The 14,075-nt window shown below is 34.0% G+C and overlaps 1 pseudogene; it reads left to right on the forward strand.

Moving 5' to 3' along the window:
* Or4c128-ps1 (olfactory receptor family 4 subfamily C member 128, pseudogene 1) lies at nucleotides 8,506–9,364 on the forward strand (annotated as a pseudogene).

A 14,075-nucleotide genomic window follows, 5' to 3' on the forward strand; every position in this document is an offset into this window, starting at 1 on the left:
AGTAAGATCACAGAAGCTACACCCAAGACATCTCAGTGGCATGGCTGCCAGAACAAGACCTGAACAAGGATTACACTAATGGACATGCCAATGGAGAAGGAAAAAATATCATGGGCCTCAACCCAAGACAAAACTATAAACAAATAAGCAATGCTGAGAATGGGAAAAATATTTGTCCCCAGGGAAAGAGCCTCCAATTGGTTTTCTAATATCAAGTGAATAAGCTTGAAACCATAAACATAAAAATAACATTGTATGGGCTGATCAAGGTGTATTTATATATTTAGGAAAGTGTGTGTTTGTGTATGAAACAAAAATTAAATAAATAGAAACAATAAATTTAAGAAAGAACTAAGGGCTATATGGAAGAACCTGAAGTGAGAAAAGGGAAAGGGAAGATTATATATCTATATTTTCATTCAAAAATAATTTAAAAGATTTCTGTTGTATCATGTATTAACAGCACAAAAGTATAATAAAATTTTATGCATGAATATTTACTTTCATACACATATACACTGATACACACATACACACACATGAACACATGTACATGTATACAAATATACTTATGCATGTATATATACATATGCATGAATACGTATATGTAATGGTTGCAGAGAGGGAAGTGACATTTTCTTCAGTGGTATAACCACTGCTAAGGTGTTCATGCTCCTGTAAAAAAGCCAAATGAAACTCACTGGGTTGGGGCTAGGACTGTAACTTAGTTGGTAGGGACTGCCAGACTCTAGCATTCATTTCATGAATGTATATTATGAATATATCCATATGTATATGTATCTAGCAGTGTATGTATACATATATTGTTATATTACATGTATGTATGTGAAAATATTTATACACATATATTGTAATAATTGTATGTAATGCATGCATGAAGCATCAGAATGAAGCCTGGTATTTCTTATATTGCTGAAAATAGAAAATAGAGTCAAACTATTTCCGAATCTTGACATAGCACTCAGACCAAAACCCACACAGTTATCGATAGCATGACTCAAGCTACTTTTTAATTCTTAACAATTCTATAAGCCTTGGGTTTCATTTGTGCAAATGATATACTAGGGAGGATTTTCAAAATTCTTTTGTTAAAAATAATATAAAAATTATCAAGAAAACTGGAATGTAGAAGGAGATGTCAAATATTAATAATAGTTTGTCTCAAAGAATCAATGACACAGAGCAGAAAAGTTAATTTTAGATTTTATCCTTACTTTTATATAGTACATTGCTAAGTCCTTTTCATTACATTTATTTACAAAGTAATATACTTTATTTTATAGGCTGTATTAAGACATGATTTCTTCAGTACATAGTGTATCCTAATGTTCTTAACAATCAATGTTAATGTATTAAGGCCTTCAAAAACACTAACAGTTCTGTTTCAGATAACCTTGTTGGCCAAAGAAAAACAATATGAGTGCGTGGATCCAAGGAAACCAAACTCTATGTATACTCTTTTTCTATAGTCCAGTTACACCAAACAAAGCAATATAATCATTTTTATAGCAAGGTAAATTCTAAAATTTGTGTTAAAATATCAATAATTGGGACTACATTCTAATAATTTTTGATTAGAAGGTTATGATTTTATATAATGTAGAAGATAACTGACCAAAACATAAGCAGTAACCTAAATTGAATTATTAAACAAGGATAACATTGGAAAATTAATCTGCAAATTTTGGAACTAAAAAAATATATTTATATATAATAAATGTCTACAAATGTTCTTAATTATTTTGAAACTAAAATCATGTATATGATTTTATATATGTTCTTTATTATCTTGTCAAATGCATTCTCAGTGAATCAGTGTGGTATTACCAAGTCAATCTATGCCAGTGATATTCAGGAATATCTGCTTCCATTTTGTTTTTCTTAATCTAATTTTAGAGTAAATAATTATTAAACAGAAAATGTTTTCTTATTTTTTTCTGCTAGGAGAGACTTGTGGAAGAGGGTAAGAGGGTAGATATGCTGATAAAATATTGTTTAAGAGAATTAAATTTTCAAAAATAAATAAAAATACATTGTACAGTGCGTAACAAAACACATTTATGTAAAATATTGATTTTATAATAGAATGGACTAACATACCTCAGGCCATCGGGTCCATGAAAAGCAAGTGGTTGATTTTATTTTAGTGTGAGTTGACAAAATTTAATGTAGCTTAGAATAGATTCATACTCACCATATAGGATAGCATGACATTGAACTCTTGGTATTTCTGCCTTTACCTCCATATTCTGGAATTTTAAACTTATGCTAGTACATTCAGCCAAATCCATAGTTTCTATCATCATATTCTGTAAACAATATTTCAAAAGGAACTGTTGAATAGTGAGGCCCATGTTATTTGAACAATGTCTGCACATCTAAACCGTGATAATAAGTAGAATAAGTCAAAAGAAAAAATCCTTTATGATTACATTTTAAAATGTTTCAATTAAAATGAAACTTCTTCAGTCATGCAATGCATTCAGAGCACAGTTTAAACAATCATTGCAGAAGTCTAAGTATGTTAAATGTATTGAGGTAGCACTCTAGCTCCAAAACGTATCCTAAAAATAAAATAAGATGACGGAAATTTACAACAGAATATAATATAGAATCTAAAATATTGAAAAATGAGAAATATCTAACTCATTCATAAAGGGTATGATATATATATATATGACCATTACAACTTACTATCATATGACACTTATATAAATAAAGCTAATAATATGAATATATCAGCAGTGAAATACTTTAACTTTCTGTTAAGCAGAAAGAAGGTAAAGGTTCATTTATAATGTTTGAAATATATTTTATAGCATACAAATAAACATATAAATTATTTGTAACTGACGTGTTTTTATTTTGGCAAGTTACTTAAAATTAAACACTGAGATAAAAACCCACAGAATCAAATTGCATTTAAATTTCTGAAAACAGCATGTGACTTGCAGATCATTCACCTGGTTACCAAAAGGTGGAAGCAACAAGCCCACTTAACATAGCACCTCATGTGAACTATTTTGATTCGTTATCATCTTTTCATGAATGGTCTTCTGATGAGTTCAACTCATTCCTATTCTTAGTGCCTTTGATTTAAAGGCTGTTTTCTCATATAGGAATCAGTTCAGTGTCTCTATATTTCTCTTTAAATATTCTTTGATCAAACACCCATGAATTTAAAAATTATAGAACTATTCCTTATCCGGCTCAGAGTTCTCACAGAAAAAACTGTGTGCACTGAAACATCTCCTGAGCAGTGACCTTGAGTCATGCATAACCTTGGGAAGATGCTCCCATTACCATGTGCATTGTCCACTAACTCTTTACTTTACTAAAAAGTTATTTATAGCAATAATTTACCTGCAAATAGGATGCCTTTGTTAACTGTGATATAATACTCGAAGTTGTCAGAGGGCAGAGTAGCATGGTATCAATATAAGCAATTGCTTTAAAGTACATTGCATACAAGTAAATAATGTCTTACAAATAACAGGAAATTATAATCTCACTTAAAATTGTTCTATACATTAAACTCCAAAAGACCATCATAGTTTTAATTTAACAGTCCTATTTTCAGTATTTATGGCTATGAAAACTCCTTTCTAAGATTCTGTGGAAAAGACTTCTTCAAATTAGTTTCTTTTTCCCTCTCCCAACTGTTGTTCTCCAGATTTCCCAAAATGTCTCAATTTGTCTTGTCATAGAGTTTCTGAAATGAGAACAAAAGGATTCTCTTCTTTTTTTTAAATGTCTTATTTAATGGATGACAACTTGGTGATGGAGTTTACATTCAAAGAGAAAGATACTAGCACTGAAGCAGTTCAGAGTTTCAAGCACGTTTCTTCAACCTGTCTGAATTGGAAACTAAAGATTAGGAGAAATAAAGTAGACCAGATTAAATCAAAAGAAATCACTCTGTGATGTAAGTCACACTTTTTGAGCATTAGTGTCCTCTTCTGTGTTACATGTTAGGTCTGTATTTGTGAAAACAGCCTGTTTATTTGCTATCGATAACTATAAAATATATAAAAGCATTTTTATTTTAATTACCATGTGTCAATACCTGAATTCTTTAAACAACCTCAAATTATACCAGCTTTAAATATAAATGTAATATTTTTGAGTCTATGAAGACATAAATCAAAATTATTTAGAAAAACAAAAGTTTTGAACAGATAAAAGTAAAACTTGTATCATATTTCTGAGTTGTTTGGTTCCAACTTGAAGACGAAACATTTAAAGTATATTCTTGGACAGGAGGAAAGAGGAAAGAGTAAAATAATAGAAGGAAGGGAGGGAATTTGTACTAGGATAACCATTATTTGAGCCCTGTGATCACTTTAGCAAGTATTCATTGTGAAGTACTTTTCTATAATCTCCCTGTGTGTCATTTTAGTCTCCTCAGAAACACTGACATTGGTCATACAATCTAGGTAAAAAAAGTAATATGAGCACCAGGATTTTTGCTACTCTCAAGAATATGTAATGAATAGATCATGATTATATTAAATGTTAAAGCTTTACCACAATTTGAACATCATCTCTGAAAGTGAAATAATGTGCTTTATAAGCCTCACCATGTATCAATTTTGGGAAAAATTTGAAGATAGACATCCTTTGTTATCTGTAGTCAAATAAATATCCACTCAGTGGTAGTCAAGATTATCAGTTTGTTTCCAGGAGAGCAGCTCCTGCAGTGAGGAGAAGGATGCTGTCTCCATTACTCAAGTGCTCTATTCATCATCGTGGCAAACCAAACAAAACTGAAGAATCCAAAATTCCTTTTAGACTGCTTCTGCAATTTAAAGAGGTTTCTGCAGACATCATGAGTCTGTGAAACAAAATATTATTTCCCTCAGGATTTATAAAATTTCTGGTCCCAATAGAATCCTACACACCATTTGTATATCTGTTCACTTAATTGTTTATTTATAGTTCTTTGTCTACACAAAATCATGCTGTGTTTTTATTTAATTTGGGGAGGGTTCAAATGCTTTCATATGGCATCATCTTAATAAATAAATACACTATTTTACAGTAGAGGGCATGCAGTGCATGTGTAGAATTTAGACAAAATGTTTCTGTAAATTACATCTATTAATGAATATATAAGAAAAATATAGATAGATTTGGAAAATATTATCAGCATTTGTTTGCTTAGAAAAAGCATTATATGTATAACTAGCTGAGATATGCACATTCATAGATCATCATTTTATCTATGAATATTTTATCATTTACATGATTTTGACAATTTTATGAATACATACAGTGTACTATAATCATGCTGACTAATTATAATAATTTCTTCTCCTCATCCTCATTAACCAGAAACCCTTTTTATCACTCCCTTTCTTATATTCATGTCATTTGTTTAGCTACTGAATTTAATTAGAGTTGCCTATATGAGCACAGGTATGTGGTTAATTGATAAACCATGAAAAACTCAACTACATCTACAAATCTGAAGAAAATACTACCCTCTCTACATTTAAATGTCAATAGCTCCTTAGTAAGAAGTAAGGCTGCTCACAGCTCCATGCTCCCAAATCCTGTGGTAGAGAGAGCTGAATACCCTGAAGTGCAGGCAATCCTGAGACTGCAGGGCAGGACAGACTGTCACTTCCGCCCACATTTGCCCACATCCCTGGCCCAAGAGGAAACTGCATAGTGCCTCTGAACACAGGAATGTAGGCGCAGTCAAGCTGCAGGAGCTGCAAATCTGTGGCCAGGTCTGAACTGAACTGATCAAACAGCTCCCTGCACCCAATTTCCGTGGGGGTGGGGGGAGAGCTAGACCCTCAGAAGTGTGGATATTCCTGTATTTTTTCCTTTGTGAATCTTTACTTATTGGAGATAAGACTGGGAAAATGTAAGTTTCTAGATATAAGAAATTAAAAAAAATTGCATAGAACTGTATCTTGGTATTTCACGTGGGAGGGGGTATTTTACAAACCTTAGGAGACTAAAAATTCATCTCTTAGGTTCAGGATGTCTCAGGGAAACTTCTTCAAATTTCTGGTGCAGTGAGGGGGGAGTTTATGTTTCATTGAACAACCATGATGAACTGAGCCCTTGAGAAGCAGAGATGACATCCTCCACCCTCACTGTCAGAGCTGCCCTCCGATCTCCTCAAATGTGGAAGGAATGGATGGAAACAAGGAGAGAATCTTTGTCAAGACTGACCAGAAAGGATGGATATCTTCAAATATTTCACAGAAGTGATATTTGGTGAGGTACAGCAGGTATATTATAAATTTTCAGAAATGAGTTTTAATTTGTGATATAATGATTTAATTTTTTTCTTTTTCTTTTTTTCGGAGCTGGGGACCAAACGCAAGGCCTTGAGCTTGCTAGGCAAGCACTCTACCACTGAGCTAAATCCCCAACCCCTGATATAATGATTTAATAATTGGGCATTGTGGACAGTGAGGTGAACTGAATACAATCAGGGTGTATTTGCACCATAACTATTTGTTTTTGAAAAAGAAACTTAAACTCATGTACATAGATTCTTTCCTTAATAATGATCCTGTGATCAATGGTATAAGTTAATAGATAGTACATGAGGAAATGTAAGAAGGATCCTTCACATCAGATAACTGATCAGCTGCCCATGGAGCTGAGATAACTGCATTTGATGATTGGATTGAAAGCTTTGAACTTGTGTGATAAATGTGTGGCACAGGGGTGTGATGAACTGAAGTGCCCTCCTGTCTCACAGATGTACTGATAGTAAATTCAAAGTGTTCTATTTCCATAAATGCACCTAACATGTTACAGGGGATGCCACTAATAGAGATTGTGAAAAGTCCCACAATGAAGTCTTCTGGTTTAACTATTTCCACTTAATTTCTTATAAGCATTAGGTTTAACCTCAGAGCTGATCAGGAAATCTAAATAGTTAAAGTTATGAACTGCTTCAGTGCTGGTACTTGTGGCTTCATCTTGCTCTTAAAATGAAATGCATCACCAAGACATCAAAGACAGCTTGAGAAATACATTAAGAGAAATGTGAAAAATATTTTCCTTACACTGTAGAACTAGTAAAGGAAGTAAAGTATATACATTTAGGGAAATTAAAAAGCACTGTTGAGAAGAAATCAAAATGATAAAGAATGTGAAAAGAACAGCCTTCCTAGAGAGTCATAGAAAGGAACTTGCTTAGTCACACACACACACACACACACACACACACACACACACACACACACACACACCACACAGGAATATTATTTACTGAAAGATAACCCTCTCAGGTAAGAATTAAGATGTATTCACAGAATTAAAGACATGGACATTTTGAAATAGGATTTCTTCATTCATAATAACAGTATTCTTTTGGCATACATTTATACATTTTAAATCAGCATTTTCTAGTGATAAATATTCTCATTCCTCTGATGATTTTATATGATAGCAAAGATACTCTACTAAATGTGGATAAATTGGGTCTATAACTGTGAATGGAAAGGAAATAGGACATGATATGAATGGTAGAGCCAGGGAGTTCTACCACACTGGTCATTGCTCTTGTAATGGATTGGTGATCATAGTCTCTGCTGTGATGGACCTCTGAATTAGATCAGAAACAGATCTAGAATCCTGAAGTGCAGTACTCTCAGAGAAAGGTAAGTCAAAAAATACATGAGAATTATGGAGAAAATGAATTGGCCCCTACTTGACAGTATGGACTTTATATCAAAGTGTGTTACAAGTGGGAAAGTATGAATCCATGGTATAGTCATTCATGACAAGGTGACAATACAATAAAAATGATTATTATAAGATGGACTGTTAGCTCATTGGATCTACTTTTGGTGAATCTTGTGACTAATCTTCAAGCTTCAAATTGTAGTTTGATTTTATGGGTGTAATAATGTTCGATTTTAAGTATTTTGATTAAAATAATTACTACAAATAAAATCTACCATTTTATGGTACCTTAAATATATCTTATAGAATATATTTAATGCATCTATGAATAAACATTTCATTTTCATTTTATTTTTTCTCTTCAACTTATTAAATTCTTCATCTTTGCTGTCCTATAATCAGTTTTATTTTTAAAATCTTTTGTGGTAATGAAATTATTACACACCCTCAAGTGAGCAGAAAAGTTCATAAGGTTATGTCTGGGATACTCTTGGAGTCAGATATTGTCCACACCCCTGGAAACTAAGAGTAAATCTCACAGGTAGATGACCTCTCAGGGAACACCCATTAAACTTCAGTTGTAGTTAGGGAGTGATATTTGGCTCCTTCCTTTTCCTTTTATTCTTAAATAAGGTTGAGTATGGCATGAAGGAAGAAACACTTGTGAATCCTCCACCTTCACTGCCAGAACTGGTCTTCTTGTTTGTGTTCTGAAGGAAGAGTTGACGTTGGCAGTTCATCTCATGGTACATATGTGACAACACATACAGCATTTTTCAAACTATTTTCATGAGCACATTTTCTTTGCATGATTTTTGAAGAAGCATGCAAAACCATAGCTTTCTCACTGAGTTCATACTGCTGGGACTTTCACAGAACCCAAGAGTTGAAAAAATACTATTTGTTTTTTTCTGTTTGTTTGTTTGGTTTTTTTTTTTTTTTTTTTTTTTTTGGTTGATCTACCTTGCAACTGTTGTGGGCTACACAGTAACTGTGGTAAAATTCTATGTAGTCCTGCACTTTTTGGCTCCCCCATGTACTTCTTTTTGTCTTTCCTATCCTTACTGGATGCCTGTGTTTCTTCTGTAATCACACCCAAAAAGATTAAAGACTTCTTCTATGACAGGAAGACCATTTCCTTTGACTGTTGCATCATACAACTGTTTGCTGTCCACTTTTTCATAGAGGTGGAAGTGATTGTCCTGTCAGCCATGGCCTATGACTGCTATATGGCTATTGGCAAGCCCTTGCACTACTCTTCCAACATGACTCAGAGGCTCTGTGTTATCCTAATGGGAGTAGCATCCTGCAGGAGGTCTCTTGCATTCTATCATACACATTATCTTCATTTTCCAGCTGCCCTTCTGTGGACCCAATGTTATTGATCATTTTGTATTTGACTTGTTTCCATTACTGAAGCTGGCCTGCACCAACACACAACATTTTTGTCATTTTAGCGTTTGCCAACAGTGGTTCTATCTGCATCATAATCTTCTCTATTTTGCTTGTTTCCTATGGTGTTATCTTGTTCTCTCTGAGAGCACAGAGTTCTGAAGGGCGGCATAAAACACTCTCTACCTGTAGATCCAACATTACAGTTGTGCTTCTGTTCTTTGTCCCTTGCATATTAATATATGCATGACATAATTGTGAATTCTCATAAGCATTAAAGTATTTAATTTATGGAGCCAGGGAAATGGCTAAATTTGTAATAAATCTTGCTATACCTGCATGAGAGCCTAAGCTTGGATCTTGATATGCATTTCCATCTCGAGGGACATTTCTGATTCCAGTACAACGAAGTAAAGTTTAGATATCATTATAATAGCAATAGTCTATGCTTTTAAGCTGCTTAAGATAACCTTTCTCATACCATCAGCTAGACTCACTCTTACTAACCCATACCCAGATTATATTGGAATTACTCTGTTGCCCATTAGTTAGGCACTGCTCCTTCCATATGTATTCTATACCCTTCAGTGTCTGACCCACTGTGTAAGCATATCTTTGCATCAACACGTAGGCATCGTGGCTTTTCCTGGATCTCGTTGTAGCATTGCCATATTGTCCCGCTGCCTCCAGAGCACACATAGCCTTCCTATTCCTAAATAATCTTACTTCCTAGACCTTCCTGATAAGTGCTGCACCTATAGAATCCAGAGGTTACCTCATAAACACCCAGAATCCCAATAAATTCTGTTTCCATAGGTAGGATAGAGAAATTGTTAGTGTCTGATGGATGGTTCACATTTATTTACTGAATGTCAAAAGTTACGGTGTATAGTTATATCAGGCAATATTTCTGTCCAGACAAAAATGTAAAATTTATGTAGAAGTAATATATCTTTTGTATTTTGAATTTGTAGACTATTGAAATTATGGTGCTTTTGTGTCCTATCATTCCTCATACTTTCAAGAATCATTTAAAATTTTCATGTCCTATGATTTCGAATCGATACAAAATGAATATCAATAAATATTTAAAAATATAAAGAACAGAATAGTTTGATCTGTTCTCTTCTGGAAGGGTTTAATGTGCGATTTCATGTTTTCTGTCAAGACCTGGACGGACTAAGTGCTTAGTTGTCTTGTATAAACATGTTTTAAATCATTGTGCGAATAAATGGAAGAAATTAACATCCTTTGACATTTGCAGTATATATTTTCAGTTGTTATATTATGATTCAAACTACATAGACTCTTCTTCTTTAATTCAACTATCTGATAGGCTTTTGTGGAAAGATTGCTGCAAGTTTCAGGCACACTTGGGCTTCTGAGAGTGAAAGTTACCAAAAGGATTAGAGGACTTACGAATTCTTAAGATGTATTTTCTTAAAGAGGAGAAAAATTTAACACCCACAGTAAAATCAAGAATAATTGATTGGTACACACTTTTATCACTCTTATTCAATAACGTGCTTCATGACTTAGTTAAGCCAATGCAACACAACAAATAAATATGGTGAACTTGGTGACACATAGTTCTGATAGTCATCCTCACATGATCAACAAATGCCTAGTAGACTAGCCTTCAGGCACAAATGAGAAGAATTTTCCTGATTAGGCTAGCCACTAGAAACATCTGTGAGGGCTCTGTGGAATAATTTCATTATGTGGGAAGATCCACCAGATAAATGGGAGTATTCTCTTGGTTTATATCATGAATTCTATACAAAATGAGAAAGGTAGCAAAGCATAGATATTCATTGATCTGCTTCCATATTATTAATGTGATGTCATAAAATGCCTCACCCTCCTGATGTCATATTTACCAATCATCATGGACTGCCCTATGGAACTGTGTAAGCCAACATACTTTTCCTTCATTAGATTGCTGTGTTGGCAATTCTGTTGGAGCAATGAATATCATGACTGATAAAAAATTAGTATGAGGAGTGAGGTTTTTGTTGTAATAAACATAATCATAGATTTCTGATTTGTGGCCTTTAAAACTGATTTGTGGCTTTAATTCAAAGATCTTGGCATGTTAAGCTAAAAACGCTCTAGCATGCCAGAGATAGTGTTTCATGTACCACTCTGGTATGAGCTTAGAACATAAGAATATGGAAAAAAATAGACAATGAAAGGTTTTATCATGAGATTTCAGAGTCAACACAGGAATCTAAAAGAAAATATACAAGAAGCCACTTAGATGGTATTTGGCTGAAGAGTGTCATTTTGTCTCTGAACCAACCTGAGAACCTGGCTGAAGTGGAAGAAAACAGTTTAATTATTTGGTGAGAAGACACTTCAGGACAACAGAATATTCAGTGTATGAATTAGCCCTTTTATTACTTTTTAAATTGCACTTGGCCAGGTCTACAATGAAAGTGAGCAAAAATATGGGTACTTATACACATACACAATGAATGAAGTACTTTTTATGGGGGAAAAATTTTAGAAACATAATCTCAGAAGACAAGGTATGTGTTGAAAAAGATGTCTATCACAAAGAGAAGCACTTTAAGGTGCACTATAATAATAATAGAAAATATGATCCCAGGACCACAGCCAACCTCTCTAAGAATCCAACTTGTGAAATGTGACCTTATCCAAAAGGATAAAACAGTCTCTGAGAATAACGCAGGAGAAGCAGAGAAAATTTATCTCCTTGGAAGAAACTTCTAGAAAATGGATTCCCTGGGGTTAATACATAGAAGACAAGACTGTAATCAGAGTGTCAGGCTATATTGCCATCCTCAGCTAGAGGAAGAATTTGCAGTACTGTCTTTGTGGTGTTGGTCTTGTAGGAATGAAAGATTTAAGATGGTGGGAGAGGGTTTGAAGAGCTGTTGCTTAGTTTTGGTGAGGAGTTTAAATTAAACCAAGTATGTCATGGCTGAAGCTCCTATGAGGACTCACAGAAGGAGACTACTTGAAGCTGCAAAGGAGATATCTAGGATATAGTGGAAACCTGAGGTATTATAAATGTCAAAATCATAGGACATTTTCTACCTATCTGCTTTCAGAGACTGGAGCCTATTGGCTACAGATGTGAAGAGGAAGGGAATAGATGATACACCTCATGCTCCAGATGCTACAATATAGTTTACTCTGTTGAGTTCTTATTCTTAAATACTGCTGGCACTTGGTAGAACCAGGTAATAGTGGCAGGTGATGAAGTAAGCTGTTTCTACGTCCCTGGGATGGGACTAGCAGAATTACCTGCAACCTACCACTTGTAATGTGAAAAATTAAACCAAGATTTAATGAATATCAGAAAAAAGGTGCTGTGGTATTATGTGTAACATCAGTGCAAAGCCACTGTTATTCAGGCTCTAAGTCATTCAGTCCTATTGAACCAAAATATTCCACCTAACTGAAGGCCATGAAAACAAGATCTGAAACCCGGAAATGTTTTCTTTGGCAAAATCTAAAATTTGAAGGTATAACAAGAAGTTATAAGGTTTTATTAATATTAATTTTATTATTTCAGACAAACTGTCTTGGATGTTTGTTTCACTTTCCAGGTTTTTCAAAGTTTTTCAAAGTATGAAAGTGCTGGTATCCTTACAAAGAATCCATAATAAGCCACTGCTTAAAAATTTGCAAGTAAAGACATAGCTATAACAGAGACACCAGGGAGCTAAATTTGTCAGACCATGGGAAATGAGAGAAAAATAAATATCCATGTAGGGGGTACAAACAAATTAGGAGAACAGGTGTTGTGAAATAGACAGTAGAACTAGAGACGTGGAGCTACAAAGAAACCCCAGATCACTGTCTCACAAATGCTTATAAGTCATAGATGGCAGAGTTCAGAGAAATATAGGATTTGTAGTTTATGCTACTTGGTTTTTCTATTACTTTCATTTTTTTCAGTATGTTCTATTGATTTCTCTCCGTTGACTAGTTTTCATAGTCCAAAAAGGTACTTTGATTCAGTGTATGGATAGAGAAAAATTATCAAAGGTCTTAGTCACCTATGAATGTGGCACACACACACACACACACACACACACGCACACTCATATATATATATATATATATATATATATATATATATATGACTATTTTACTTCCATGTATGTTTGTGCAGCATATGGCTGACTGCTGCATTTAGAAGTCAGAAAAGAATGGTAGATCCCTGAAATCAGAGTGTACAAACAGTTAAAACCTACCTTGTGGGTGTAGAAAATTGAATCAAGGTTCTATGGAATAATAAGTGATTTTAATTTCCACGTGCTCTCTCCTACCCCTTCAACAATTTAAAAAATAAAACATAGAGTTAAGGAAGGGTTGCCATTTTAATACTTGAGCCTATTCTAATATACCATTACATTTACATGAACATAAAAGCAAACAGGCTTTAATTTTCATATGATGATATTTATTAGTCAATTAATATACGTTATATTAAATAATGTCATTCTTTTCTGTATAGTGAATAATCACAGTGTTTATTTAACAAAATGATGACTGCTTAATTTTTACATTATTTTCCAAGTGAACTTTTCTATTTGTTCTGGTTTGTGTCTATGTATGGATAGTATAAATATATGTGTATACATCTTTGGTAGAAGGTTTTATGCCTGTGTACATGAATATAGAGAAAGGAAAAGGCTTTACACTATAAAGGGTATATACTATAACTAAATTCTTTGGGAAAAGTTATCACTGGACCTTGAACACTGTTTCTCTACCAAATGAGCAATCCCTTGAGCCTTTGTAATGCACCAACTTCCCTTCATTAGCACTGTGTTAAAGCTACTCTGCTGTACCTGGATTCAGATATGGTTCCAGGCATGGGTGCTGGCACATAGGACATCCTATTTATATAGTAAGTAAACTTCCTACCACCTGGCTTCTGACATGGGATCTGGAACTAAGGACCTAATGCTTGTATAGAGTTCTCTTCCACACTGCTCCTTCTCCCCAGCATGGAAAGTAATATT

The sequence above is a fragment of the Rattus norvegicus genome, chromosome 3 (genome assembly GCF_021556685.1).
Source record: "Rattus norvegicus strain SHRSP/BbbUtx chromosome 3, alternate assembly SHRSP_T2T, whole genome shotgun sequence".
NCBI classification, from domain to species: Eukaryota; Metazoa; Chordata; class Mammalia; order Rodentia; family Muridae; genus Rattus; species Rattus norvegicus.